Source organism: Halyomorpha halys, unplaced genomic scaffold (genome assembly GCF_000696795.3).
Source record: "Halyomorpha halys isolate HHAL.00 unplaced genomic scaffold, Hhal_1.1 Scaffold1669.1, whole genome shotgun sequence".
NCBI classification, from domain to species: Eukaryota; Metazoa; Arthropoda; class Insecta; order Hemiptera; family Pentatomidae; genus Halyomorpha; species Halyomorpha halys.
The window spans coordinates 95100-113415 of NW_027116467.1; the positions used below are offsets into that span (position 1 = coordinate 95100).

General features: G+C 30.8%; 1 protein-coding gene across 1 annotated transcript in view; it reads right to left on the reverse strand.

Moving 5' to 3' along the window:
• The window catches only part of LOC136797238 (homeobox protein orthopedia-like), a gene marked incomplete at its 5' end in the record, with an annotated part of 113604 nt that overhangs the window by 21352 nt on the left and 73936 nt on the right, over positions 1-18316 (reverse strand).

Here is an 18316-nt window from a genome sequence, read left to right on the forward strand (position 1 = left end):
TGTAACACTATGTCGCAACTGCCACCTTGCGTTATGCTACATGTGTAACACTATGTCGCAACTGCCACCTTGCGTTATGCTACATGTGTAACAAGTTAACAATTGAATTGTGCGGTCAATACGAAGATGGTACTGAGGATAATTGTTTATCGATCATAAGCTTCGAAATGCTTACGTTAGTTGTATATCTTCATGGCATTGATACACTCGGTCAAACCGTAACTTAATGTGTTCTAAATTCTAATTAATCTACTTATAAGATGAGAGCTACGCATGTGGGATAGTTGATTTCAATCAAACTCTTTTTGGTGATACTACGTTGAAAAATATTTTTTTGTTTTACTTATTTATTTAATGTAATTTACAACTGTACAAATAATAAATATAATAAGTAAATCTGTGGAATGTTTCATTTACACTTGAAAATATTGGGAAGGAACCACCCTTCAAGCATTAATTTAAATTATAAGGTCACGAGGCCATCTTCTTTTCAGACGCCTCTGAGGATTATCAGGGATTGTTAAGAATGAGAGATTAAGAACTAATGGGTTAGGACGGATAAGGAGTTTGGAATGAAAAGACGCATATCTGTTTTGGGCCAAATCTGCAACGAATGGGATGTTAAGGTCTTTGTGGATGAGTTTATTTGTAACGTGAGGAGCATCAAGGATTTTACGTAGGATTTTGGATTGTAAGGATTGGATGCGGGAGGAATTTGATGGTTTGGCACCAAAGCTCAATTCCATATGTCCAAATTGGTCAGTTTATCGTAGTGTATAATAATTTTTTGTAGTTAATGAGAAGTTTAGAGCGTTTGTGAAGTAGGTGCTTTAGCAATCGAAATCTACGAGCAGTTTCTTGTCGTTTCAGTCTTGTGTGTGGACTCTATGTAAGTCTCTTTGGATAAAAAAAAATATATTAGACGTGTACCCGAAAGCTTTTGCTAATGCTTCCAAGGACCCATAAAAAGAAAATTTTAATTTTAATAATTTTTTATATCATCGTATGCCGTCTTTGTTTGGCGTATATTTGATGATTAATATATACCACTCGATTTGTTTTTTTTTTGTGAAGAATAAGGAAAAATTATAGTATATTGTATTAATGGTACAAAAACCAAAAGTCTCTTCCAGTAAAGTAGACCAAAAATATTTTGTTCATTAAAAATCAAGTCAGATTCTTTTTTAGTGTTTCTTACAACCTTTAAATACGAATTTTTATATCAAAAAAACTTTTTTGGGCGATTATTGGAGGGTAATTTTTTTTTATAAAATAAAAAATCCTCTTATTCCAGATTCACAAAATAAATTCACAACTCCTCACAATGTTATCGAAATCCAACGTAACAGTTGGAAAGCTGATTTTCCCCTATTTTAACCAATATAAATATGTTTTAGATTTTATGGGATAAAAAGCAGTTTCAAATAAAGATAATTTTTTTAAAACTTTTATTTATAGTAGATGGCCACGGGACCTTCTAATTTAAATTGATGTTTGAAGTACCACCAATGGGTGGTTCCTTCCTAAGATTTTCAAGTGTATATGAAACATACAACATATTTACATATTGTATTATTTTGTACAGTTGTAAATTACATTAAATAAATAAATAAAAAAACTTTTATTTTATATCTCCGGTTAACGAAGATACATTTTGTACTATTTCGTGCAGTTTAGACGGCCTTAAGCGTGTCCTACGTTTCTTGCAGATTGCTGGAATCGTCCTGACGTTATTGGAATTATAGAAAAAAAATGGAAGGTCCCTCCAGAAAGGCGAATATTGTGAGAAAAAATATGTATTTTCTGATTACGATGAAAATTCCTATCAGGAGATTCCATGAGGTGTGAAAAATGAATATCAACTTTATTTTATCATAAATAAATATTTTGTTCGTGAACATCGCTACGTTTGTCAGCCAAAATTATTTTAAAACTTAGCTGTTTTTATGTCATTTTGTGTTAGTAATATACCACTCGATTTTTCGGATTTAGAATAACAAAAATTATAGTAAATTGTATTGAGTTTAAATGTATTTAAAATCACTAAAACCACTTTCTGTATAGTGTCGAAAAAAATTTTCTTTGAGAAAAAATAAATCAGATTCGAGCCAAGCTCTCAAAAACCATTAAATACGAATTGTAACAAAGACCAAACAATATTTTATCTGATACATTTCGCAACGTCAGTCGGAAACTTGTTTGTTGTGGGAAGACAGTTGAAACAATTCAGACCGAATCCAGACAAAAGACATTTGATACAATAAACAAAACGTCAATTGGTATATGATAACCATTAAATACATGGAGAGCAAATATAGCATACGATAATATAAAATGTTTGTTTTTCTTGGCTCCTAGGGTGTATTAGCAAGAACCCTGGAACAGGTGTGTAATATTAAATTTAGTCCCTTTCCGGGCAAAATTATCCAGCAATACTATACATTTTTTTTTATATATTATTTTTTTAGATGTTTAATATTTATTTTTAGTATTTTTTGTGGAAAATTGTTTTCTAGGAAATTAGGTACCCCATATGTACCAGAGCGCCTGTTCTAAAAACTGTAAATGTAAGAACTCACAAGTGGCTACTAGTACGCATGGTGTACCAAAAATGTTGAAATACGTTTCATAATACCAATTAATTGTTGTTAATAATATATAAAACAATTTTGAACCTTTAAATACCTTGTTTTCAAAGGGTTTTTAATAATAAACAGTTGTGTTATATTTTTTGTATTTATTTATAACTCTTATAATTTTTGAACATATTAAAACTTAATTATGTTAAAATTTAAAGAAAACAAAGTCTGCATTAATTTTTTTTTGCAATGTCTATTGAATATAAAAAATATTTATATTAATTATTCATTCACAAAGTTAAAATATTTAAATTTGAATTTCGCTTAACTACATATTTATTTATTTACGGCTTTAATTATTTATTACAACTAAATTATATCAAAAACATAAAATGAACATTAATAATTACAATGTTTAGTGCAACAAGGTACGAATCGTAGTTTCTGACGTAAAATGGACGAACACTAGTTTCTGGTACTGATTACGTACCAACCTCTATACTGGCTCAGTGGTTAGAGAGGCCTAAACGTATTTTTATAGTCTTTCTATTGGTCTATTATAGGGGTGGCCATCTTTTCTGTATAATATCTAATTTTGATTTTATAAGCGTGTCGCGATCGACTTGTCATAGGGGTATGAAATGCATACTATGTTAATACACTAAGTTTCAATATCAGGTTCATTACAGCGAGGTATGGGTGGATAAGCAATATATATGTTCAAACTAATTTTCATTTTTTAAATCACTTACTAAGTTTTCGTGATATAGTTTCATGAAGAAAATGAGAAAATTTCCAGAACTTTTGATAGCATTATTCCGTACATGCGTTACCTTTAAAATTCGATTTTCCGACACTTTTTCAAGATCGATTTATGCTAACATTAATTGCAATTAAATTTTTTTATCAACTGGAATGTATAAGTTGTAATATTTTTTCGTGAATATGACAAAGTTGTTATAAAGCTGCACGGTATGGCTGATAATTTGATTTAAATATTTCACTTTCACTTTTTTATGGAGATTCGATACTTAGGACTCCTTCTTGACAAGAGACTTACTTGGAATCCACACACAAGACTGAAACGACAAGAAACTGGTCGTAGATTCCGATTGCTACAACACTTACTTGACAAACGCTCTAAACTTCCCATTCACTACAAAAAATTAGTATACACTACAATAAACAGACCAATTTGGACATATGGAATTGAGCTCTGGGGCTTCACCAAACCATCAAATTCTTCCCTCATCCAATCGATCCAAACTCCTACCAAAATCCTACGTGAAATCCTTGATGCTCCTTATTACGTCACAAATAAACTCATCCACAAAGACCTTAACATCCCATTCGTTGCAGATTTGACCCAAAACAGATATGCGTCTTTTCATTCCAAACTCCTTAACCATCCTAACCCATTCATTCTTAATCTTTCATCCATAACAATCCCTGATAATCCTCCGAGGCGTCTGAAAAGAAGATGGCCACGGGACCTTCTAATTTAAATTAATGTTTGAAGTACCACCAATGGGTGTTTCCTTCCCAAGATTTTCAAGTGTATATGAAACATACTACATATTTACCTATTGTATTATTTTGTACAGTTGTAAATTACATTAAATAAATAATTTAAAAAAACAAAACAAAAACTAAAAAAAAAAATTAACAAAAAAAAAACTTTTTATTGAGATGGGAGGCAAGAAAATGTATCATGAAAGAATAATATGACCAACTTTTTGGTAATCTATCAATAGCTCGCTGAGTACACCTCGTACTGAAATATAGATATATGGCTTATCTACCTACGTAAAAAACAACAATAATTATTTAAAGGGCTAAAAAACTCAGGTCCAGGAGAATTAAAAGAACATGAATAATTAATAACTTTTGATCCATATGAATGATGTCTGAAACTATTGCTTGAATGTTTTGTCTTCTACAATCGCTTCACGTACTTGGTACAGAGAATTGGAGCAATCAAGGATGGACCCAAATTAGCCTGTTGATGGACTTGTTTGCCACCCCTGGTCTAGATTAGATCCCAATAAAACTATTTGCAATATTATAATTTATTTATTCCACTCCGTAAATAGAAATTGAAGAGTAAATCATATATTTAAAAAATATAGTACAGTAAAGAAATTTAAATTTAACGCATTGCTAACCGTCAAGTAGAAAAATCTTCCATATTTACATTTGATTTAAAAACTTATGATTAAAAAAATTTAGTAATTAATATTTTCTTAAGTGAATCTTTTTCACGCGCGTTTGAGCAAATTTGTGTTGTATCAGACAAAAAGCGAAACGCTCCTCCTTTTCAAAAAATAAAATGTTAGGAAATATTAAGAAGTTTAACTTCGATGCATAGGGGTCTCAGAGATATTTCTTTATGTTGGAAAAATCTCAAATCACCACTATGATTGCATGAACATATTTTAGTTGCGTGGAGTTCAAAGCTACCAGAAGATTGGTTATCCATTTGCTAATATTATCAATATATGTATATAAATAAATATTTTTAGCTCAAATACAAGCAAATTTTGATTTCCCAGTACATTTTATTACAAATATACGGCTGTGTTTTTGTATTTTAAATCACGGTCAACCCGAATCATTATGTATAATTTAGTATACTATTTTTCACATAAACAAAATCTAAAACATATTTATAATCTTTAAATTTTTTGAGACTGTTTGAAACATTTTATTTTTCTTGTAAGTCCGACGTTTCGGCCAATCCGGCCATCCTCAGGGACATCTTAATACAATGTTGCACAAAGCAAGGTTGTGAAAAAGTTTTAACAAGTGACTGTGATAAATGAATTTTAATTTTTTTTTTTTTTTTTAATGTAAAAGTTAAGTAATTAGAAATTGTTGTTGTGACCTGGGCAGAATAGCCTGCATCAAGTGGAGTGTTTAAATATTTTTAGTTCCAAAATTGTATTAAGATGTCCCTGAGGATGGCCGGATTGGCCGAAACGTCGGACTTATAAGAAAAATAAAATGTCTTGAGACAAAAATGGATAAAAATTGAATTATTTATTTAAACAAAATGTAAAACGTTAAGGTTTTATTTAGAAAAACCCTCTGTCCTGCGTCTTGGATCAAAATAAGGCCCTCTATCACTTAATTTAACAATAAACCATGTTTTCCAACGATGCCCATTTTTTACACCACACCTCAATAGCTTGGGACCAAGCCAATATATCTGAAAAACCCTTGGAGACGATGATAAGGCAATAGAATTGGTGTTTCAGTTTTTGAAATCATAAAATTTACTGACAAAAATATAACTCGATCGGAAGGAAAAAAAAAATAAATAATCAAATTAAAAAAATAAATAAAATATAACGAATATTAGCAAAATTAAATAAAATATAAATGGCGTTGATGACCAATGAAGGTTGGCGCCACTAAACAACCAAACAAACAAACGCCCTCTATCACTGATCAATGATCATGGGTATAAATGAACATGAGTATAATTGAAAAACACAACAAAAAATCTATTTTGGAAAATCAAAATTTGAAGAGGGAGAATATGTTGAAGTAGAGTTTAGTAAAATAAATAATCATTGCACCATTTCAAAAGATCAATATCATTTTGAATACCAGATTACGTGCAACAAATGAATTAAAAATGGCAGCAAATTTTTGAATGAATTCAACGAAAGACAGTTTTGAAATAACTGTTTTAGGTTTAATATTATATGTTATAATAACAATAAACGTTTGATTACAAGCAACATATTTTTTATTTGATCACATTTCAAAAATCTATGGCAATCTTATGCTGGAAGAGATGGCCAGTTCTGTTTTTTTTTTTAAATATATTTTATTCAATTTTTTTAACCAAAATAGTAGATATTGATTTTTTTAAAAAGATTTATTATAAGTCTTTATTAAACTTTTGATTATAAACAACACATTTTTCATTTTATCACACTTAAAAAAAAATTTGGCCATTTCTAACGAATTTTCTTTACATAATTAATATGCATCGAGAATGCACAAATAAAAACACGGTCCTAATACAGATTTAATGTATGAGGGAAAAAAATAATAGAAAATGTATGTATAACAGAGATTTGTCAACAAATCGGTAATTATATATTATCAAGTAAAATCAATCTACCGGCTCAATGATGTCAAAAATGTCAGGAATATTAGTATTTATTTTTTATTTTTGTCATTGTTGAAGTTGGTTAAAGTTAAAACTTAAGGTAATGGAAAGCCAAGTGGTCAGCTGTGTAATCTTGTGAAAGGCTCAAGTGGCCCAACGGGTACGGTGACGGGGCAATATCTGTTGGCTAAAACACAAGGAGAGAGGGAACCATTATTTGGCAGTACCTGAACAGAGGGATGTAATGACCATTCAAAGCTTATTTATCCTCTGCCCCCCCCCCACCACCGAATCCCCAAAGTATTAGCGGCGGCACTATATTAAATGGGATTTTTCAGGCTGGCTTTATTGGGCCCTTGGGGGTGGTGAGGGGTCCAATCAGAAAGGGATTTCTCTCAGGCTATATCTTCCTTCACATCCCACACTTTTTATTTATGTCTAAGCAACTTGTCTTCCACCTTGGAGTCGTCTTTATGAGATTAGAATATTTTTCGATAAGCGCGAAACACTTCGATCAACGCCCAGTTTTTTATTTTATTTTTATACCAGATCGGCCTGGTGGGCCTTACATGGTTAATATAACTTATATTATATATATTTTTTAACAGTTGATTATGAGGGGGTAAAGTCATACAAATGACACCCCTAACTATATAAAATGTTCTTATTAAAAGAAAAAAAATAATAATAAAATAAATAGATAAGAATAATGCTTCTTAATAAAAGAGGAAAGTGAAATTAATAACAAAAAATAATGATATTGGTACACTTAAATAAAACAAAAATTGTCTTGTAATAGTAGAAAGAAACAAGTTAATTTGAAAAAGGGAAGAGAGAAGAAAAAATAATAATGAATAAATAAAATTAATAATAATAATAAGTAAATAGAGGTAGTGTGACTATGAATTAATTTTATAATTATTAAAAATTTATAACAGAATGTCCTGCAGCAGTCTGGGCTTCAGTTTTCGGGTTAAGGTTGGGTTTCCCAGGTTGTAGGTCACTGCTCCTTTAACTGCCGGCAACTGGGAGTGGAACTTCATGAACCGTTTTTTCATATAATCCTTTATTGACTCCATTTGTAATTCGCGATGAAATTGGCTATTTCTTATGAACCAAGGAACATTAACTGCGATTCTTAGGACTTTATTTTGAAAAGAATGTAGTTTTTTCCTTTTCGTGAAGGATGCCGCTCCCCAGACTTCACAGCCGTACATCAGAAGTGGCCTGAGGATTGTTAACGCCCTGTTGTGCCAAAACTACAATACCTATAGTACGATATATTCCTTTTTTTTTTTTTTGTGTAATATTACACTGTGTAATATATTTAAAGACAATAGTAGTAGGTATCGGAGACATTCGCATCATATTTACAGAAATATTAACTAAATCATAAGAAAATAGGAAGTAGAAAAAAAAATAGCAAATAAAAATTAAACTTAAAGGGAAGTAAATGTCGGTTATGTTCTTATAACGATTTTTTTTATAACTATTAGTTCAATTAAAAGTTACATTAAACCATATTTTTCATTTGTATAATTATAACTAGAGAGTTGAGACTCATGAATTGCTTCGTAAGATTCATCTTTGGGTTTCCAAGGCGCTCACAAGTCTCCCAGTGGAATACCGAGTTGAAGTAGCTCTATCCGACCTTCCGAAGGCAATGCCTCGTTTGTGTTTTCCAATTCCAAGTTCTTAAAATAAAAAAACCTACGTATATCCTTGATCTCCTCACTCTTCCTTCATCCATCCACTCATTAAAGACCAGATCCCAACCGATTGATTTATGCTCTCCTATAGAACCGCCTTCTTTAGTAAATCCTTCGTCATACGTGCAACCTCCTTCTGGAATTCTCTTCCCATCTCCATTCGCCAGCCCTCATCCATTCTTTCCTTTAAACAACACCTATTCCTTCACTTATTGCATAAATAAATCTCGGGATCATTGTAAACAATACAATTAGGCATATATTGATTAACATTATAAACAGTAGATATCAATGTAATTTCTATCTGTCTACTGGGAACTTTTAAATGCTTGCTAGACAACAATCATAATGTATGATCCATGTATTTATTCTTAGGGGACACATGTCCCAGAATAAAATTATTTTTTTATTTCAACTATAAAAAAAGAAAGAAATATTATTGAATTCAACGCTGGATCTTTTCCAATAATATTTTCATTATAATGTTTCTAAATTCTTCTATATACGAAGATCGTCGGGAAACGCCCAGAAAAACGTTGGAATATTTCAATTTTGAAATTCGTTTGTAGTACAATAATAAATATACACCGTTTGTTTAAGTTAAAAGCACCGAATTTTAGTTTTTTAAGAGTTGGCAGCACTAAAGGTGCAAATTAAAACTTTGTGGTTTCTCCTACCTCCTCCCCCACGCCGGTCTTCATATTGGAAACTGACAATCATAAAATATCATTCTGAAATGAAATGAAAACTGTTTCCAGCCCAATGTTGTAGAAAAGTTTTGTATTGTTTTAAGCATGGTCTATTTTCAATTTCAGCCACTATTTTTGCTTACTCATACGAAATTGTAAATTTCCGAGATTTATAAAATTAGTACTGGATTATTAATTACTTAAAATTAATTTATAAAATTTTTATTTAAAATTCCTTCAATTGGTTTTTGAATTTTTAAAACAGTTTTTTTTTTTTTTTTTTTTTTTTATTTATTTAATACCAGATCGGCCTGGTGGCTTTTATGGTTGATATATCAGTTACTTTTTTTTTAATAACTGATTATGGGGAGGGGTATAGTTTCCTTCCAAAGACACCCCTAAATATAAACAATGTTATAATTTAAAAAAATAAATAGATAAAAATAATAATTCTTAATAAAAGAGGAAAGTAAAGTTAATAACAAAATAACGACATTTGTAGATATAACAAAACAAAGAATTGCACAGAGCCTCAAAAATATGAAAACTGGGAAAATAATTTTGTACAGAACTATCATATAGCCCGCTATGTGACGTGACATTCTTGGCCGTAAAATATTTTTTATTTTCATGAAAATTCTAATCAGGTTTTCAAGGATACTAAAGCGAATCTAATTTTATTTTTATTAAAAAAATATTCATATTTAGAAATTAAGAAATAATTCTACTTTGGAATCCATACCAGAAAATACGGTCGTAAAACCATATTTATTAACTTCAAAGCATATACCTTGGAAACTGCAGTACCTTGCCGAAGTATAAGGTTCATTGAGGTCAATCTTAAGTTTTTATTTTATTCAAATTCGAAATGTTATATTTCTAGTAATACTCTCAGTAAGAGGTGAAAAAAAACTCTGGAGTTAATATACTTATTTAAAAATTCATTAATAAAGTTTAACTTAATTAATTTAAGAGCTAATTAAATCCCGGAAGAATTTTTGAGGCCACATAAAATATACAGGTATCCTTCAAAACGATGATTAAAATAAGATGTATCTAGAAGGATGTATTGATGTATATTTTTTAATCATAAAAAAGTGGACTTTTTCGGGCTTATCACAACAATATCTTATTAGTAATGTGACTAAGAAACAAGCAATTAAATATAACCAACTCAAAATATGGAATTTTATCAAAGTGTATAAGCAAAACCCGAGGTGTTAAAAAGAACAAAAAACTTGAGAGAAAGTTGATGTTTTGTCTTTAGGATAGGAATAGGAAGCAATAATTAAAAAATTGTTCAAGTTAGATAATTCTAAGTTAGAACATTTATGACATCATCTTTAAAAATAATAGAAATAGGTTTTTTTTTAAACCATTTGAGTGCCTATAGGAAGAGATTTTTTTAATGACGGATTCAGCTATAATATTCAATCCTAGGAAGATTTTATACTGTTTCTTTTTTCATATCGGATACATCGAAAAATCGTAAATAACAAATACCCCAAACTATTGTTTACTGTTATTGACACTTTTCGTCCAAACGGTGCGTAATATCGACCAAACGTAAAAAATAAAATCGTCAGAGAATTCAATTCCCGTGAAAATTAGTCCTTATAATTGAGAATCAGTAATCATAAGAGTTGTCATTAATGATTACTGCGGGAAATTGAATTCTCATATGGACTTGGCAGACTTTTCCTAGGGTTCCTATTGTGAGTCTGAAAGATTTTGTTATTTATTGATATGGTAATTAAATAATTTAATTAGTAATCCCTTACGTAATAACTCACGATTTTTTAAAAAAATTTATCTGCGTTTTTCCCACCGCAACAGGCTTTTGCTCGGTTTAGACAACCCTGAATACTTCCAGAAATAATGATTTCTTAGGATCCACCGTTCCAATGAGATGTATACTAAAGAACTATATGTATAATAATGTTTACACACCTCACCCGGATTGAGATATGGTACAACCAATGGCGGATAAAAGTCAAGGAATCGAAATGCACAGGTTTTTTTTTTTTTTTGCAGGGATGCACAGCTTCTGTCCACCTGTTACTTTAAATAATATTCCTCTAGCCAGATCCGACACAGTGCGATACCTTGGATTCATCTTAGACAAAAGATTTACCTGGAACCAACATACTAGACTTAAAAGACAAGAACTCAACAGAAGATTCAGCCAACTATACCGACTGCTCAGCCGGACCTCTAATCTCTCACAAGAAAACAAACTACTAATTTATAAAACTATACTCCGACCTATTTTGACCTACGGACTTGAACTTTGGGGAACAGCTAAATGTCTAACATCAAACGTATCCAATCCTTTCAATCCAAAATGCTTAGAACCACAGTTATTGCACCCTATTACGTTTCCAACAGAACACTACACCATGACCTTCATACCCCTTTTGTCCTTGATCTCATACCAACCAAATTCTCATAGTTCCATATAATCCTTTCCAACCATCCTAATCCATTGGTTCAAACCTTATCTAGTTCCGCCCATCCCTACAGCCCACCTAGAAGGTTGAAACGGCAGTGGTCAAGAGACTTATTGTAAAATAAAAATGGACAATTGGAGTTCTGGCAACTGTCAGATTTTCCACTCAAGTTGGGTGTTTGCGGCTTTAGCGTGGTGGCCCACTACCAGTGATGCTGCGAGAGGGATGCACTAGGATCTTTTGAGCTCTGCTCTACCCCTCACACGTGGGGGATAGAGTGGGCTCAGGGATCCTCAGGTAGATTGTGTAAATATTATATATAAGAGTGTAAATATGATTGGAGATTATATTATTTTTTTTTTTCATACATACATAGTTTGATTATGATCATTTTCTTTATTATTCTATTTGTTCATGTTTTAAGAGAGATTTTATAATAAATAATTTATGTACTTTTTTTTATTTCTATCAATTATTTCTTTATTTTCACTCTTATTTTATTTTATTTTAGTATGAATGTGATCATTCATCACTATTACCTATTGCCCACAATAGTGTTGCAGATTGTAGTATCTATCAATTAAATAAAGATTTAAAAAAAAAAAAAATAATGTTCACAAATATTACTTATGAATAGTAAATTTATACTAAAGATTTAAACTGCCGGTTTCATTGGTGGGTTCAGGGGAAAGGAGTAGGGAAGAATACGGAGTGATTTCCCATTTCAAAATAACCACTGATAAAACTAAAACCGAATATATTTTAAACCTAGGAGTTTAAAATGTAGCTACACTAGTGGTACTAACCAGCCCTCGTAACTGTGGTCAGTATATCATCCATTAGGTAGGGAGGAAATTAACTTTGGCTCACGTCGTAAGATATCGATCGTTGCAGATGAATCGAAGAAATTGATTAATTACCTTTTTGATACTAATGATAATCGATTTTATATAGTTCGTGTTAGAGATAATCGATTTGTTACAATTTCTTCAAAATGACATAATCCCGTCCCGGTCAATGAATATACCAAATTCTGTGGTCAACGAGATAGTCCCCATAAAAAAAAAAATAAATAAATTAATAAAAAAAAATACTCATACCGTAAAGTTTTGTTTTATCCAAGCATATGTGAAAACACATGTCAAAAATCTAATGAGTCGAAATCGAAATCGACATACTCTTATGTTTGTTTAATACCTTTAACTGAGAAATGAATTAAGAATCGTTCTTTGTGTGAAAGAATGAGACATTTTTGACGGAAGGGAATGGAAAAGAATATCTGAAGATGAAACGCGAGTGGTAGAAGGTTGTTGAGGAAACAAGGATCAAAATACGGACCTTATTTCGAAAAGCAAATTATTTCCAACAATAATTAATTAGTTAATACAACGTTGCTCTCATTACTGTTAATTACAATTTCTACATTCGATCCAATAAATGCCTTCATTATAAATCATATTTACAAAGAAATTATTTATCATAATTATTAGATGGATATTCATTAATTTTGAAAACGGCGAATGGCTTCAATTAAAATCGCCAATTCCAAGGAAAGGATACATTTGCCAAATTAATTCCTCCGAAAAATCTGTTGTGAGCCTGCGCTGGAATTCGATCAATATTTCAATTATGGTGAAGTTATTTTACAAATCCTAAATGTTCTCCAATCTTAATTGGTTTAAAACCTCACCATAACGTTTATAAAATAATATTAATCTGTTCAAAAAATTTTGGAAATGAACTAATCAATTCTGCAGCTAAAAAATACTTTAAGCGGGTAAAAGTTTGGTGAGTTTTAAATTCAAAATGGTTGGACAAACCTTTTTTTTTTTTAATCATTTATTTATTGTTATTTATAACTGTATAACATATATAAAAGTTAATTTGCTGTAGGTGAGATAGTGACATGGTACAAATATGTGGAGAATCTACCCATTGATAGAAATAACATTTCTAGAGAAGATCCCGAGGCCATCTTCTTTTCAGACGCCTAGGAGGATTATTAGGTAATGAAGGAGAAGCCAGGTAAAAAACAAGTGGATTTGGGTGGTTGGGAAGTTTTCCATGTAAGAAATGGTATCTGGTTTTGGCCAAATCGGCAACATATGGGTTCATTTGTGACAAAGTAAGGAGCGTTAAGGATTTTACGAAGGATTTTGGACTGTAAGGATTGGATTCGGGAGGAATTTGTGGAGAATAGTGGGGCCCCAAAGCCTAACTCCGTATGTCCAGATAGGCCTTATAATAGTCATGAAGATCAGTCTGTTGTAATGGATTGGCAATTTATACCATTTGTCCAGTAAATGTTGTAATAGTCGAAATCGACGCGCAGTTTCCTGTCTTATCAGTCTTGTATGAGGATTCCATGTCAGTCGTTTGTGGAGATGTACTCCAAAGTAACGGATGTTACTTTTATAAGTGGGATATTATTTAAGGATGCTGATGGGCAAGAGGTCATTGGTTTACGACGAAGGGTAAATTTGATTTGGTGGGATTTATTAGAATTAATTTGAATCTTGCAATTTTGGCACCATTCTTCAGGATAAACCTTAAAATAGTATATTTAAGAATAGCTTTATCTTTTTTTTTGTTGTATACCCGGATTAATAGAAAAGAAAAAAAAAAGGTTACTTTTAAAAATTTAAAATATGTAGAGCATTTATTCGATTAAAAAATTAAATTTCGAAGAACGTGTGATTAAAATGAATTAAATTTATGATTGATTTAAAATCTGTCATATTCTGGAAAAACAATTTAAATTAAAAAGCTGGTTCACTCTGTAATGTGAATATTTCAAAATATAAATTTTAATTTTTGTTTTCCCATAAAAATTCGAAATTCACGGTTTTTCGAGGTACGAATAAAGAATATCAACTTTGTTCCTGCCAAGAATATAATCATTTAACAAAATGGCAAAGCCATGTAGATATTATTGTGATCGGGAGAGATGGGACACGCTCAGCTCTCTCCAATTCCCTAGTCTCTAACCATTTTTCTACTTTAGTTAATTATAAAATACTTTTATAGTTCCTTTAATACATTTTTTGTTATCTTTTATGAAGAGTAAATTTAATAGAAAAAAATAAACGGGTTTACTTTGTAAACCAGAGGTGTATTTTTTTCATTACGCAACTTACAATGGCATTGATTTACACTTAAAAAAATTGAGTACCCAAAATAGATTTATCGACCAGGTTTAATTATCGTAGTTCTAAAACAATATAAAATAAGGGTGTTGATTTAAGCAATAACACTTTTTCCTGTACACGGTTAGTAATTTACTCTACATATTAATGTATAGTTTATTTTTACATTCACTTAGCTATGCCTGAAATATATTATAAGAGAAAGAATTACAATCGTGAAAAATTTCGATCCAAACTTTTTTTCGAAATATATGATTAGTCCAAATGGTCTGTCTGTATGTGCCTTGCACAAAAACGACAATTTGTACGTTATTGAATTGTGGGATGTTACTGCAGCTTTTTCGTTAAAATTTAATTAACTGAAGTCCACTTAATATCATCTTTTACCCTTTATTTATTTATTTTTCATAATTTTATAGAAAACGGGTCTTTCTCATTGAAATAATCTGAAAGGGCTTAAATGAAAAAAAAAGCTTCCGCTGAAATACCTTTAATCTTTATATTTAAAACAATTAACAATTTCTCATTGTTAATTATAATAAAAAACGGATACATATAAAATATGAAAGAATCTGATAATTAATTAAAATACCAAAACGTAAAAATAAAATAAATAATAAATTATTTTTGTTATATTCTGACCTTACCCCCCCCCCCCAAACATCTCCTCACATATAGATATTTACATAAATTATAGATAAAAAAAAATAAATGTATAATATTAAAGTTTATGTTAGTAAAAATGAAACAAATAAAATATTATAAAATAGAAATTATAAAGGATTATACAAAATTAATGAATACAAAAAAACAAAACGAATGAAAATAAAAATTCTTCTTTAATAAAACAAAAATTTGATAGTAAGTGAAGGAATAGTCTCTAACCTGTACTGAAGACCGTATATATTTGTACAAGAGCTCAAGAGGAGAAAAAAGGCAGTTATCTCACCTCAATTTTAGATTACTTTAATGAAAACTATGTATAATTAATAGTAAAAATTGATGAGTCTGCCAAGTACTCATAATACGAGTATTTATAGCACTTTCACATGCTAGTGGCTGTGGTGAGCCCGAGAATCGACTCATATATAAACATAACCAATATCCTACACCATAAACCACGCTTAATGCTTTTCTTGCAAATAAACAGGGTACTTTACTATTAAACAACCTATTTACACTATATATATATATATATTTAATGTTTTCTTTTATTTATTGATTGATATTACAATCTGCCACACAGTTGTGGGCGATAGGTAATAGTGATGAATGATCTAATACGTACTAAAATAAAATAAAATAAATTAATTAAAAAAACTCTCTTAATATACAAACAGAAGAATAAACAAAATGAACATAATCAAACTATCTGTATGAAAAATAAATAAATAAATTAATATAGTCTCTAGTCACATTTACACTCTAATATACAATATTTACACATTCGACCTGAGAACCCCTGAGCACACTCTATCCCCCACGTGTGAGGGGTAGAGCAGAGCTCAAGAGATCCCAGCGCATCCCTCTCGCCGAATCACTGGTAGTGAGTCAGTGGAGGCTGAGCAAGTATTTACTATATATTCACAATACACGATTAATATATCAATTCCTTATGGTGTAAAACAAATAAAAAATAATATAATTTTCAATATTAAATATATAAAAAAAAAAATACAAAGGAAAGTAAATTAAAGAAAATAAAATGTTTACGTGCGTAAACAGTTTCAGTTCCGTGGAGGTTCTGAATTTTTAAGCCACAACTTTTTTTTTTTTATTTATTTATTGATATTTACAACTGTATAAAAAATACAACAAGTAAATTTGATCATAATGACATAATGATATGATACAGCATGTAGAGAAACTACCCAGTAGTAGAACTCTAAAAACAGTTTACAATATAAGGTCACGAGGCCATCTGCCACGAAATTAAAAAAAAAAAAATTATTTAATCTTAGAACACAGATAACTAAAAAGTTCATATTTTTATGACGTCAGTAGCAGTAAAGAGAACTGAAAATAAGACAAAGGGAAAGATGTCCCCCGCTTTGACAGCCTCCGAACGAACAGAATGTATAACGCATCCTCCCTTCGCTTCCTCGGTAAGAGGAAGGTTTTATAATCGAAAATGCGTGTAGTAGAAATATTATTAATAAGAGATGAGTCAGGACTATGACATTTGGTGGGGGGGGGGTCTAGGGTAAAAGCATTCATCTGTTGCTAGGCTGTATCCATAATGAATGGGTTGCCAGCCCTGGGGAATCCCACCCTCCATGCCCGCTCTGCTCAATTTCCACGAGTCCCAAAAGTGGCAGAAAGCACTTTCGTCCTCAAAACCTTACCTTACCAAAGGCAAATGATATTTACGTCATTGAAATTTAAATAAGCTGTCAGAATTTATACCATGAAATACTGGATCTCAAAAAAATATTTTCATCTCTCGTAATTATTAAAACTGAAATGACAACATACCACTCTCCTAATATAAATATATATATTTAAAATTTATTTATTGATATTTACAACTGTACATAAATACATCAAGTCAATTTGAGGAAATCATAATGGTATGGTACAAGCATGTAGAGAAACTACCCAATGGTAGCACTCTAAAAACATTTTTACAACATAAGGTCTCGAGGCCATCTTCTTTTCAGACGCCTCTGAGGATTGTCCGGAATAAAAGAGGCAGCAAGATTAGAAACTAATGAGTTTGAGTGTTAAGGGAGTTTGTAATGGAAGGATTGATATCTGGTTCGGTTACAAATGGAACATTTAGGTCTTAGTGGATGATTTTATTTGTGACAAAGTAGGGAGCATTTAGGAATATATATATAATTCTACATTATGTAAAAATTATTAATGGTTAACCTTAATTGCTGTTGCCATAGTTTTATTAATATATATATGTCGCAGGGTGATGATGAAAATGGATATTTGATCGAATTCATAAGGTAGATTATCAATACACGGAAGATGTTAAAACAATAACCCTGTTGGGTGATTTCCCTAAAGAACGTACGTGCTTTGACAAATCCCTTGCCTGTTATTTTGTGAAAAAACGAAATAATATTGTTTAGAAACTAAAAGAATTTTTTTTTTTTGGCTCAAGTCCTCCATTGAGGATCTATACAGCCCCAGAGTGGGAATTTCAAGGTTCATTTCTGGGGGCCATGGCGAAATATTATTTTGGTGGGAATCGAACCCACAACCTTTGGGACCCTCAACCCAACCCGCTCAGCTATCAGGTCTTCACTAAAATTATTTATTTATTTAGTAAAGCATGCATTATTAAATACAAATACAGGAATAGTCATTGTAATACTAATTATTTATTCGAGACTAATTAACAAAAGAAATAGGCAAAAAGTATATTTTTAGTCCAATGTAATCGATAAATAATAATGTTTATTCATTAGATTAATGATTTATTATAATGATGGTTTGAGAGTGGTTTATTTCATTATTAACAAACACAATTTTGATCCAAATTACTCTCAACTTATTTTCAGAAGCTCTCCAACGTTTCGGCCCTCGGGCCATTTTCAAGCAGACAACCTTAAATATTGATGTCATGTTCTTTAAAATCTTTTCTGCAGGCTAATTGCCAATGTCAT